At 40.3% G+C, this 12,984-nt stretch overlaps 1 protein-coding gene across 6 annotated transcripts in view; it reads left to right on the top strand.

Annotated features, from left to right (window-relative positions):
- The first annotated feature begins 10,506 nt into the window (after positions 1 to 10,506).
- CNTRL (centriolin) overlaps positions 10,507 to 12,984 on the top strand; it is an 83,796-nt gene continuing 81,318 nt past the window's right edge. For 5 of the 6 annotated variants that reach the window (XM_047830132.1, XM_047830135.1, XM_047830133.1 and 2 more), the window contains exon 1: positions 10,568 to 10,757. The gene's annotated coding sequence lies outside the window, so the exon portion shown is untranslated. Of the gene's footprint in view, positions 10,758 to 12,984 lie in introns of all 6 variants that reach the window. The other variant, XR_007146325.1, reaches the window with a different exon arrangement.

Here is a 12,984-nt window from a genome sequence, read left to right as displayed (position 1 = left end):
TGCACTTAAATTTCATTCTCTGGACCACCCCCCTAAGCCCTAGAGTTGTATATCTAATTGCCTTACTCATAACCTACACTTGGATATCTAATTAGCATCTTAAACTTACTACATTCACAACAACTTTAAAGATCTTCTTGCTCTACAACAGAATATCAAAAAATTAGGACAGCTTCTAACATATATGATAAGGATTGAAACATTCAGAAAAAAAAAAAACTTGGAGGATATACAGGTTATGCAAAGTGAAGAAAACTATTCATCTACCCCCCCCCAAAAAAAACCTCCCTTAATATACTCATTAAAAAAAGAGAAAATATTGCAATCATGAAGCAAGAACAGGATACCATAAAAAAGGAACATTCAGAGAACAAAATGAGCTCTTAGGTATTAAAAACATTTAAGAAACTTTGGAATATAAAGTTGAGTAAATCTTCAAAAAAGCAAAGAGATGGTAAATAGGAGAAAAAAGGATAAATTGATTAGGATAAGATAAAGAAGGATAAAATAAGAGGATTAGGAGGTCCAGCAGCTGAATAATGAGAAATGAGAGCTCCAGAAAGATAGGAGGGAGCTTATTATCAGTGAAATAATTTAGAAAATTTTCCAGAAAAGAAGGATGGGAGTTGTCAGATTAGAAGATCCTTCCAAGGGCCAAGTAAAAAGATGAAAATATATTGATACCAAGGCACATCATCTGGAACTTTGGAGGCACTGAGGACAAGAAATAGATCCTAATAGTTTCCAAGGAAAGAGAGACAGACAGACAGAAAGACACAGAGAGAAATATGACATATAAAGGATTAAGAGTTAGAAGGATTAAGAAGGATTATGAGTTAGAATGGAGAATGGTCTGAACTTTCAATAGCCACAGGGAAGCAAGAAGACAATGGAGGGATACCTTCAAATTTCTAAAGGAAAATTATTTCTAGTTTCTACATTCAATCAAACCATCCATGAGGTGTTAAGGGTAGAATAAAGACATTTTCAGAAATGCAAGGCTTTAAAAAAAATTGCCTCCTATATGTCTGACTTCAATGTTCTAGAAGAATGTGCTCTACCAAAATAAGAGTATAAACCAAGAAAATAAAGATATGCAGGAGGTCCAATGCAGGTTTGAGGCAAAAGGATTTCCCAATGGGATAGTGAAGGGAAAGTCCAGGATGACAGCTATGCACAATATGTACAGGAAATCCAAACACTTGTAGCAGTTGAGACTCAAGGGACAGATTTGTTGAGGATTTTCATCATCCCAGATCCATGTTGCTGGTTTTTTAAATTTTTTTTTAACATTTATTTATTTTGAGAGAGAGACACACACAGACAGAGCCTGAGCAGGGGAGGGGCAGAGAGAGAGGGAGACACAGAATCTGAAGCAGGCTCCAGGCTCTGAGCTGTCAACACGGAGCCTGACACGGGGCTCGAACCACAAACTGCGAGATCATGACCTGAGCCAAAGTTGGACCCTCAACCGACTGAGCCAACCAGGTGCCCCCATTCTGCTCTTATATCATCTTTTTCACTTGAGGTCAGAATGCCCAGGTGAACCTGACCCAGATTCTTATTTGTACTTGGCTTGTTGCAATTTGTTCTGATGAAATTCCTACTCTCCATTCCTGATCTACACTACCCCCAACCAGACGCCCAAATGCAGTAACTTCTGTGCTTATCATAACTCACTACATTTACCATGTACACAGACACAGACATTCCCCAAAGTGGCTCTTGTAAATTCTCAAGAGATAAAACTAGGTTGTGACCCAGAAACTATTCACCTATCTACTCTAGGAATACTTCATCTACTAATGGCAATCTTGACTTTTCCTTAGTAACTATATTTGGCTTTGTATTCAGTAATTCAAAAGTAAACATTATACAAATTAAGGACAAACATACACCTGGTAAAACTATAATGAAAAGCAAGGAAATTATTCATATGCAAGGATTATTAATATAAAAGTCATCCTCTTTTGGGGAAGAGGATGGGACACCATATAAAGAATGGGTACATACAGGCACACAGAGAGCTTCTATTTCTTAACCTGGGTGCCCTGTATGCAAGTATTCAATATGTTATTATTCTCCAAGCTATGCTTATATGTTTTACAATCTCTTCTTTATTTATGATAAATATAGTAATAAATACCCTGCAAAAGAAAATTAAATAATGCATTTTGAGAGTGATGAGACTTCTGACACATCAAATTTAAATGAAAAGTAAATATAACATACTTTACAAATATATATTTGTTTTTTCTTCTCAGCTTATTTATTAATCTTATATTTTATAAGGTAATAATTATGTTAAAGCATTGGTGTGTTTGTAGCATATATTTAGGCACGAAGTATAATAACAGCACAAAAAGGAGAAAGAGGAAAGCTTATGAGAACAACATTTTTATGTATCGGTACAGTTAGGTTAGCATAAATATGAAGTAGATTCAGATAAGTTATGGTAAGCCATAGAGAAATCATTAAGAAAATAACTTCTAGAGACACCTGGGTGGCTCAGTTGTTTAAGCATCTGACTCTTGATTTTGGCTCAGGTCATGAGATCAAGCCCTGTGTTGGGCTCTGTGCTGAAAGCAGGGAGCCTGCTTGGGATTCTCTCTGTCCCTCTCTCTCTGCCCCCTCCACTCATGCTCCCGATCTCTCACTCAAAATAAATAAATAAACATTAAAAAAGAAAAGAAAATAACTTCTAAAAATAGAGTAAAATTACAGGAATTAAAACTAACACTAGAAAATAGTCATTTAATGTTTTAAAAAAAGCTATAAGGGAGGAATAGAGAAACAAAAAATACATGATATATAGAAAACAAAAAGTAAAGTGGCAGATATAAATTTAGATATATCAATAATCACATGAAATGTTAGTAGGTTAAATTACACAATCAAAAGGTAAAGATTGTCTGGCTGGATTTTTACAAAAATAAGACCCAACTATATGCTGTCTACAGGACACACTTTTGATTCAAAGATACAAATAGGTTTTGGGTAAAAAAAGATATATAACAGCAACCATAAGAAAACTGGAGTGACTATATCATATCAGACCAGGACATATGTAACAAGAAGCATTCTCCATTCTCTCATATGGTAGGCTGTAAAACAAGCCTCAATACATTTAAAAGAATTTAAATTACATAGAATACGTTCTCTGATCACAGTGGAGTGAAAGTAGACATTAATAACAAAAAAAATTGGGAATTCACAAATGTGTGGAAAAAAAATTTTTTTTTTTTACAATTTTTTAATGTTTACTTATTTTTGAGAGAATGTGTGAGTGGGGGAGGAGCAGAGAGGGAGACAGAATTTGAAGCAGGTTCCAGGCTCTGAGCTGTCAGCACAGAGTCTGACGTGGGACTGGAACCCACAAGCCGTGAGATCATGACCTGAGCTGAAGTCGGACGCTTAACCGACTGAGCCACCCAGGCACCCCACAAATGTGTGGAAATTTAACAACACGTTCCTAAATAACGAATGGTTCAAAGAAAAAAAATCACAAAGGAAATTGGAAAATACTTGGAGATGAGTAAAAATGAGGACAACATACCAAAATATATGGGATGCAACAAAAGCAGTGCTTAGAGGAAATTCTGTAACTGTAAACATCTACATTAAAAAAGAAGATCTCAAATCAACAACCTAATCTCCATCTTAAGACAGAAGAGAAGAGAAAACTAAGTGCAAAGCAAGTAGAAGAAAGGAAAAAACACCAATTAGAGTTGGAATTCTAGAATAGGAAAACAATAGAGAAAGTCAAACCTAACCAAAAGTTGGTTCTTTAAAAAAAAAAAAAAAATCAACAAATTAGTCAAATCTTTAAGCTCTCCAAGAAAAAAGTATTGTCAGAGTTTTTAAATTTTTATTCACTAAATATTTTTATTCACTAAATTTTTATTCACTAAGATAATGAATAAAGAGGAGACATTATTCACAATATTCCATTAATGGAAAGGATTATAAGGGAATGCTATGTATAACTGTATGCTAACAGATGAAATAAAAAAACAGATGAAATAGAAAAGTTCCTAGAAATACATAAACTACTAAAATTGAAGAAGAGATAGACGATCAGGAAAGACCTATAATAAGTAAAGAAATTCAATTAGCAATTTAAAAACTACACACAAAGCCCAAGTCCAACGACTTCACTGATGAATTTCTATCAAACATATAAAGAAGAATCAATGCCAATTCTTTTCAAACTCTTACTAAAAAATATAAGAGGAGTGAACACTTCCCAATTCATTCTATCAGATCAGTGTTACCCTGATACCCAAACCAAAGACATCATAGGAAAACTATAGAACAATATCACTTATACATATAAATGCAAAAATTCTCAACAATGCTACAAACTAAATACTACAAACTAAATTAAGCAGCATATAAAAAGGATTATAAGCCATGAGGAAGTGGGATTTATCCCAGGAATGTAAAGTTGGTTTAACATCCCAAAATTAATTAATGTAAAACACTGTAACACCAGAATGAAGAACAAAACCCATGGTCATCTCAACAGATGCAGAAGAAAACATTTGACAAATTCAATCCTCTCTCATGATTAAAAAAAAAAAAAGTCAACAAGCTAGAAATAGAAGAAAACTTCCTCAACCTGATAACAGCATCTAAGAAAAATCCACACTTAACATAATATTTAAATGATGAAAGACTGAATGCTTTCCTCCTAAGATCAGGAAAAAGCACTTGCATTCAAAATTATACTGGAAGTTCCCATCAGGAAAATTAGGTGAGAAAAATAAACAAAAGGCATCAATATTGAAAAGGAAGAAGTAAAACTATCTCTATTTTCAAATGACATGATCTTGTATTAGAAAATCCTAAGGAATCCACTTAAAAAACAAACAAACAAACAAAAAACAATTAGAACTAAGAAATCGGTTCAGCCAGGTTGTAGGACACTGGATCTATACACAAATGTAGATTGTATTTCTATATAGCAGCAATAACTAAACTGAAATTAAGAAAACAGTTCCATTTATAATAGCATCAAAGAAAATAGTTACTTAGGAAAAAACCCAAAAGAAGTATGTTATACTCTGAAAACTATAAAACATGTTGAAAGAAATTTTTAAAAACCTAAATAAATGGAAAGACATCCCATGCTTATGAGTTGGAAGACTTCATATTGTTAAGATTGCAATATGCCCCAAACTGATCTACAGATTTAACACCTAATATGGCTCTCTGAGCCCCTTTGGCTGTGGCACCTAATTTATGGCTTTACTGCTCCAACTGTGCTCTAGCCCTGCTGATGAACTTCTGGTTTCCTCAAGTTGCTCTCTCAAATATCTTTGGTCCTTGCACAAGCTACCTATTCCTTTTGCCTTAGATGCTCATCTCAACTTTTTCATGTGGCTAACTTCCACAGGTTGTCCTCAGGTCTCAGCTTACAAACCCTATTTTCTAAGATATCTTCCTTGATCTACTCTGAAGAGGATAAATGCCTCTTTCTGTGTGTGCCTTTACGACCCATTCTTACTGATTTCAACACTTCCTATACAATTCTGCCAATCTTGTTTTATATTCTACTTGTCTGTATTGCCTTAATGAAATGTAGTCATATCTGGTAGGCAGGGCTGAGTCATATTTGCCATATTCATTGAACAGATGAATTGAACAAATCGAAGAACTCACATGTTGATTTTGTCAAATGATGCTCCTTTCTTTGGCTTCCATCACCACCAAGAGTAGTGGTTCTCAGTCTTACCTGCACATCAGGATCATCTTGGGAGTTTTAAAAAATCTTGAGTCCTAGGTCATACCTTGGTCTGATTAAATCAAGGTCTCTGAATAGGGTGGGGTGGGCAGGCATTACCTCGGGTAATTAAATATGTAGGCAAAGCTAAGAACCACTGTACTAGAAGTAGATTCTCTTCTATGGGACCATCTTCTAAGATTAGTTTGGTCTCTTTTACTTTACTTTTTAGAGTATGAGCTGGAATCCAAGTGTCACCCTAAGTGAGGGCCATCTAAGGCATAATTACTAAGGAGGTCCTCAGAAGTCATTATAAGAGGAAGTTAAGAGGAGTTCAAGTTCCTGCATCAGTCTACATGGAGATGGGGAGAGGACTCTGACAATACAAATCGTCATCTTGGCTTTCCTTGGGTTCAGCTTCAATAGGCCTATGCTTAAGTTGCCAGGAAACCCCAATAACAGGTTAGCTGAAATTGTTTAAGTCTCCATGGGGAATTGAGAGACAAGAAGAGCTCAGTAGTATGCTTTTGATTGGTTTTACATAGTAGTGATCAGCATTAACAATGAGAAAGAGTCAGTTATATCTGTTAAGGACATAAAGGGGAAAAAAAGAAATAATGACAAGAGGCCAGGACCTCTTGGTTCAGGAGACTCCTCCCTCAGTACAGAAGCACACTTATCATCAGACACCAACTCCCTCAGCACATATGCACTTTGGCAACAGAGTGGTATCTTTGGTTGATCAACGGCAGTGTGGCAACCCTGAAGATGGTCTGCTTGGATTTCCCTTAAAGAAAGAACTTGCTGGGTGCATGGGTGGCTCAGTCAGTTAAGCGTCCGACTTTGGCTCAGGTCACGATCTCAAGGTTTGTGGGTTCGAATCCCGCGTCGAGCTCTGTGCTGATAGCTCAGATTGTGGAACCTGCTTCTGATTCTGTGTCTCCCTCTCTTTCTGGCCCTCCCCCCACTCCCAGCTCATGCTCTCGCGCGTTCTCTCTCTCTCTCTCTCTCAAAAATAAATAAACATAAAAAGAAAGAGCTTGCCATCCAGCTTCAAGGAGCATATTAGTTAACAGCTTCCAGTTGTCAATGCTTTCAAGACCCACATTAGCTTTCAAGCCGTGCTCTTCCCAGGCAGCCTTCAGCCAATAACTTAACACTAGAACCTGGCCATTTCTAGGTAAGAAAATAACTTTATCTTTTAAGACTGAAAGATGATAATGTTAACTGTAAACTGAAGGAGGTTAGCTAGAGGATATGACCAAACCCTGAGATTCTCTCTAGTTCTTACATTCTATAAATCTATTGAAAAGAATCTGGGAAAGTTTTACATGAATAGTTAATCTTGTTCATCTCTGATTCACCTGGCAATACAAATACATTGTTTTCCTTCTTCTAGAAATTTGTTTCTAGTTCACTTCCTTTTCTGATGCTATCCTGAATTTATTCCCTTTTGCTGATATCTGTACACAATATTTTGAGACCAAGTGAATATGTTATTCCCCAACTGTCTTTCACGTAATGGTTTTAATACCTATTGATGATCTTTGAATCAAATATGTTGAGGGTGGCAAAATGGCAATTTGCTAACTTGAGCATTTCATCTATAGCTGGAATGCTTCTGAAAGAAAGGGTTTCCCTTTTGTAGAAATTCAAAATGTTAACTTACAAAAGCTTTAAAATAGGAAGTTACAGGAATTTAGAGCTTAAAATATTTCAAAGCTAGATACAAGCCAATAGTATTTGGAGGTTGTTTTGGTCTCAAATATTCTCTGGTCACACGGGAAAGCCACTCTAACCCTGAAGAGGTAAATGATAGATAATAGTGTGGATTCAGGTGGTATGATTCAGAGACAGATGAGTTCAGGATCTGCTTGAGTGGGTCTGGTTTGTACCTGAGCACAAAAAGCCTGTTACTGGCCTTTAGATCTGAGCTCACAGAGCAGGCCTCAAATTCTTCAAGTCTCGGTGTCTTTACCAACCTTGGCACTGGAAACAGCCCAAGGTTAACCTGGATGGGGTTGTTATAAATCACTGGATATTACAGGCCCTTCCCATTCTGGATTCAACCCATACACAAATTCACATTAGAACTTTAGTGGAACACAACCAAGTCTCTAATTCTATTCCATTATCAGAGTGTCTTACTTTTCTGTATTTCCCACTAGATTGCAATCTTTTCGAGGGTAAAAACTATCTCGTTCACCACGGCATTCCCACAGATCTGGCACATAATAGGGTTTTAATATATATAGGAAAAATGAATAGAGAGGAAAGCCAAGGACAGATGAACAACAATAAAAACAAAAAATGAACCCACTACATTGAGACAAGATGATCAACAGTTTTGCAAACCAAGCCCAACGAATTTGGTATTTTGCAGACAGGTCATTGTACATTATTGTATAGAGTTAGGTTATTTTCACATATCAATATTCATAGGTGTCTAATGCAAAATTTGCATTTAGACAAAGTACATGATTTGTTTTTCTACTGCAAATTATACCTTACTCTGTGAGATTAAAAAAAACAAACAAGCATTTATTTAAAAATACATCCGTAATTTAGTTAACTTTCAAAAGTCACAGGCAGAAATGGCAGTAATGGAAGCTGCCGTCCCTGTCTGATCAGCTAGTCTGATTCTCTTCCAAAGCAAATTTGCGAAATGATTAAACTGGGTTTCATAACATGAGGCAAGTTCAAACAAACAGAATAACTTTGCTATCATTGGGAAAGAACCGTGGGACAGCTAAGTCATTCTACCGTGGCTAATATTTGTATTGTAAATGCAACTCAGAAGAGAAACAACTTTTTCATGTTATCAGATAAATACATATTGGCGTGGAATGAATGAGTTACCCTCACTCCTTTCCAATTTTCACTCTCGCTTTAGGGAGGGAGGTTCCTGTAGTATGCTAAGAGAGGCAGTTAATATTCAAATTACCTAGAGAAAGGTTTCCCCTCTGACATCTTCAAGGCCTAAGGTCTGTTCAACACCTTCATGCTAGACACTAATAGAGGGTACTGTATCTGGTTGAAGGAGGAAAATTGGCAATAAGGGACTGGAGAGTACCCATCAAGGCTGACTGGATATGGACTGAGAGACTACCCACAGGAAAAGGAAAAGTGTTTCGCACCATCCTCTGGACTTTGTGTATATTTTTGGTGGCTACTGATAACATTGATAATGAACTATACCAGCACACCATGTGTTGATATTGGAACCCACCTGAATATCGTTGCAGACTGTGAGGCATAGCAGTGAGGTTACGCGATAAATCCAATTCTCTGGGGGAAAAGAAAAAGAAAGGAGCGTCAAAATAAACAAAACAAACAAAAAAATGACCGAACAGAAATTCAGCAACGTGCACGTTATTATTCCAAGCTAATTTCAACCTAATTTCCATAAAAAAAAATGAATACCTCTTCCTCTTAAATTTAAAACCTGGAGCTTTCCAGGAATTTCACCTTTTCAACAACTCCAAGGGCTTCCTTCTGTGTTGCATAAATAGCGGGAGACAGGCGGGGAAGCTTCATGAAAATGTGAAGGCAATAGTGCCCCCTGTTGGAAGTCACCTGAATTTCTTATTGAAGTGAATCCACCTGACTTGAAAAACTAGAAGGGCCCGGTGTGGCTTATAATATGGCTCCTCTTCCACCTTCTTCTTCTTCTTTTTTTTTTTTTTAGCTTTTTCATTCCAGATTTTTGCATTAAATATAATGACCTACTTAACAACCAGCTGATTTTCAAGCTATGTTTTCCCTCCTCCTGGGGTTTGCACAAGCTGTCCCCCTTCGCCAAGCAAATTCTTCCCCCACTCTCCCACACCTTGACTAAATTCTTCTCCTCTTTCAGGCTCACCTCTTCCGGGAAACCTTTGCCTGATAATAAAACAACGAAAACATACTGAGAACTTACTGTGGGACAGGCACTTTTCTAAGTTCTTTCACGGGCATTAACTTGTGTAATTATGAGGAAAACTGTAGGAAGTAGGTGTGATTATCCCATTTCGTGGAGGGGGAAACCGAGACACAGATGGGGGAAATGTTACAAAGATGGACCATGAACTTTGAGGAAGGAAGAATCTGTGAGCAAATGCCTAAGAACTAGGGATGGGGGGCGGGGGGGAAGGAGGTCATAAGGAAATTAAAGATTATGCCGGGATGTTGGTCTTTTGCGCAAACGAGATTCGAAGATTACGGTAAAAGAGAGGTAGTGACTGCACTGGAGATTTCTGGAGACGGTGCAGCCTCTGTTGGTGACACGGTTCAAGGTACAAGCAGGGGAGTGGGAGGCTGGGGGGGGGGGAGGAAGGTGTTCTTGAGAATGTTTCCTAATTCACAATATCCGCCAAATTCTACTTAAATGAATGGTGAATGTTATGTGGTGAAACGCAGCACTTTCAGGAAAGCCCTAACCCACGTCTCCTCAGAGGCTGCTTGCTTTTGCTTCTCGGTCCCCAACCGGAGGAATATTCTGCACAGCGCACGAGAACGTTCGCTGCCCGGTTTCCCGGGCCCAGCTCGCTCCCTGACTGGTCCCGGAAGGAGAGCCCTCGCCTCAGAAATAGGCCGCGCCAGGAGAAGCTGCGGCCAGCACCGAAAGGGCGGTTGCGCGGCGACTGCGTTAAGTCGGTCTCTCAGGTCGGCCTCCGGCTCAGCCCACCAGGAGCGTGTCCGAGGTCTGGCGTGAGGCAGCTGCGGCTTCGCCCCAGGGAAGGGAGATGGGCTAGTCGGCGACTGCAGCAGGAAAGCTCGCGTCCACGGGCAGCCAAACACGCCAAGGCGCCCCGCGACCCAGGGCGCCACGGTTCGGGGCGGCAAAGGCGGCGGGAAGACGTGCCCCGCCCACTCAACGGCCCCAGGAGAGGCGTGGCCGCGGCAGGCCCCGCCCACACCGCGCGCGCGGCCCCTGGGCAACCGGCACAACACAACAAAATGGCCGCCGCATCGCTGGACGCCTGAAAGGAACAACCTGCGCGTCTCCCGCCCCGCCTCGTCCCGCGGACCCGCTCGGATCGGCTCCTCGGCGGTGAGTGCCAGGCCGGGTCGAGGCCGTTCTCCGGCATCGGGCGGAGCGGTGGGGGCCGGCGACGAAGGCGGGAAGGCCTGGAGCGAGCGTGGGGTGGGACGGCTCGGGATGGATCCGGGGGCGGGGGCGTGTGCCTGGAAATTGGGATTGGATGAGAAGGAGGGGAGGGCCGGAACGGGCGTGGGGAGGAGGATGAAGGAGGGAGGTTTGGATGAGAAGTGAGAAGGTCACTGGTGGGCATGGGTGTGGGGGGCAGTTGGGAATGGAGAACCAGACTGCGGGGAGGTGTGGACGTTGGGTGCGGCTCCGAGAAGGATGGGGGTCCTGCCACCCGGAGGAGGAGGAGGAGGAGGAGGAGGAGGGAGAGGCAGGGGTGTGCCAAGTGTCTGCGGGGAATGGCAGGGATAAAGGACGGCTTGGGTGTCCTTACGAGTGTCCTGGTATCCGACAGAATACAGTACGTGGAGAATGATGAAAGTTAGGGTATTGAGAAGAAATGTTGAAAGGAAAAGCAAATATTTTGTTGTATAATGGTTAAAGGATGGGTGAATCCTGATGTCAAAACTTGGGTTCAAGTCTTGGTTCTACCAACTTGTGTTACTTAACCCGCTCTGTGACTTTGGGCATGTACCTTAATCTTCCTGAGCATGTTTTCTCATTTGTAAAAATAACTGCTAATTACCTTAGAGTGTACAGTATGTGTCAAGTTCTGCCCTAAGCCCTTCACGTGTATTAACTAATTGAGAATTTAAAATAACCTGTATGATGTGACCATCTTCTTCATTTTAAAGTTGAAGAAACTGCGGACCAGAGAGGTTAAGTAATTTGCCTAATGTCACACAGTAAATAGAGAAGCAGGATTTGAACTCCCGCTGTTTAGTTCCAGAATTCAAGCTCTTAATTCTCAATGACATACTGCCACTTGTAAATGAGATGAATAATTCTCACCGTATACACCATCTGTGAGAATTTAATTTTGCTAATGTCTTTAAGAGTGCTTAGCACTGTGCTCTTCATTCAACAAATATTTATTGTGCATGCAACAATAGACAGAATCTCTGCTGTCTAGTAGCTTGGAAACAAGCAATAATCAAGTTGTGGCGCAAATGATCACTTAACTGTAATTGTGAGATGTTCTAAAGGAGACTACTTGGTGCAGGGACTGTATATAATAGGGAGATGTCATCCTTTTGTGCATCTTGAGTGTCGAAACCCTGCCTTCTCAGCATTATTTTCTGAGCCTCACAGTTCTTAGTGCATAAAAGTCACTCAATAAAACTGAGTTACTGAATAAATAAATTAATGGGAAGAGATGGGCAGCTTGTGTTTTAGGATACCTGAGTAGAATGGAGAGAGATAGGAGAACCCAGGATGTTAATAGGGTGAAAAAGGACATGGAGGTCAGGGTGTTGGAAGGGAACGGCTAGTATCCAAACAATCACATTGGGATGGAGAGGAATGGGTAGAGGTTTGGCTATTTTGTTGGGGGAGAATAATTTGAAGTCAGAGTATAATAATAGAGATTAGGATGTCAGGGTATTTGCTGAGATGAGTAATTTGGGGATACTAGATGGATGGATATTAGAAGCGTTGAGATAGGATGCTGGAAAGAACTGCAGAGGAAAGGAGGCTAATACAGCGTTTGGGAATTGGGACAGTGTTTGTGGGGAAACTCGGCAATGAGAATGGGATGAAGTATGGGAGGCAGAGGCTGACAAGCACAGGAGTGGAGGGTTGCCTTTGGAGAGGAGTGGGAATCAGCATATTTGAAAGGGCCAGAGAAAGTTAGAGTATTTAAGTGGGTCAATGTGCATGGGATGAAGTAGAATTGTCGGGCAAGTGCGGAGATGTGATTCAAGGGCTACAGGATGGAGAGGGATGTGGAGGTCAAGAAATGGGGATCAATGTTTGCATATTGAGGTGGGCTGGGAAGAAAGAGGGAGGGTTTGGGGGAGAATGGAAGTCTGTCTCATTTGGAGAAGATCAAACAAGATGGAAAGTTAGAAGTGCGAGGAAAGGCTGAACAGAGGGGGAGGTATGGTCTTTCCTAAGCTGTGTATCAGGGCAAGGGGGTGACAAGATGGATGGTGTTTTCTGACCTGGTCATTTGATTCTGATAATCACATCATTGCAATGACTTTCTCTTGCTGCTGCAGACCTCCTTCTGGGCCTTCGAAATATGTCTCCAGCTCTGGACTTGTTTTCCTTTCTCTTTATCCTGCCCCTT

Source organism: Prionailurus viverrinus, chromosome D4 (assembly GCF_022837055.1).
Source record: "Prionailurus viverrinus isolate Anna chromosome D4, UM_Priviv_1.0, whole genome shotgun sequence".
Lineage (NCBI taxonomy): Eukaryota > Metazoa > Chordata > Mammalia > Carnivora > Felidae > Prionailurus > Prionailurus viverrinus.
Note: the sequence above shows the minus strand (reverse complement) of the source record. Positions and strands in the feature narration are given on the sequence as shown.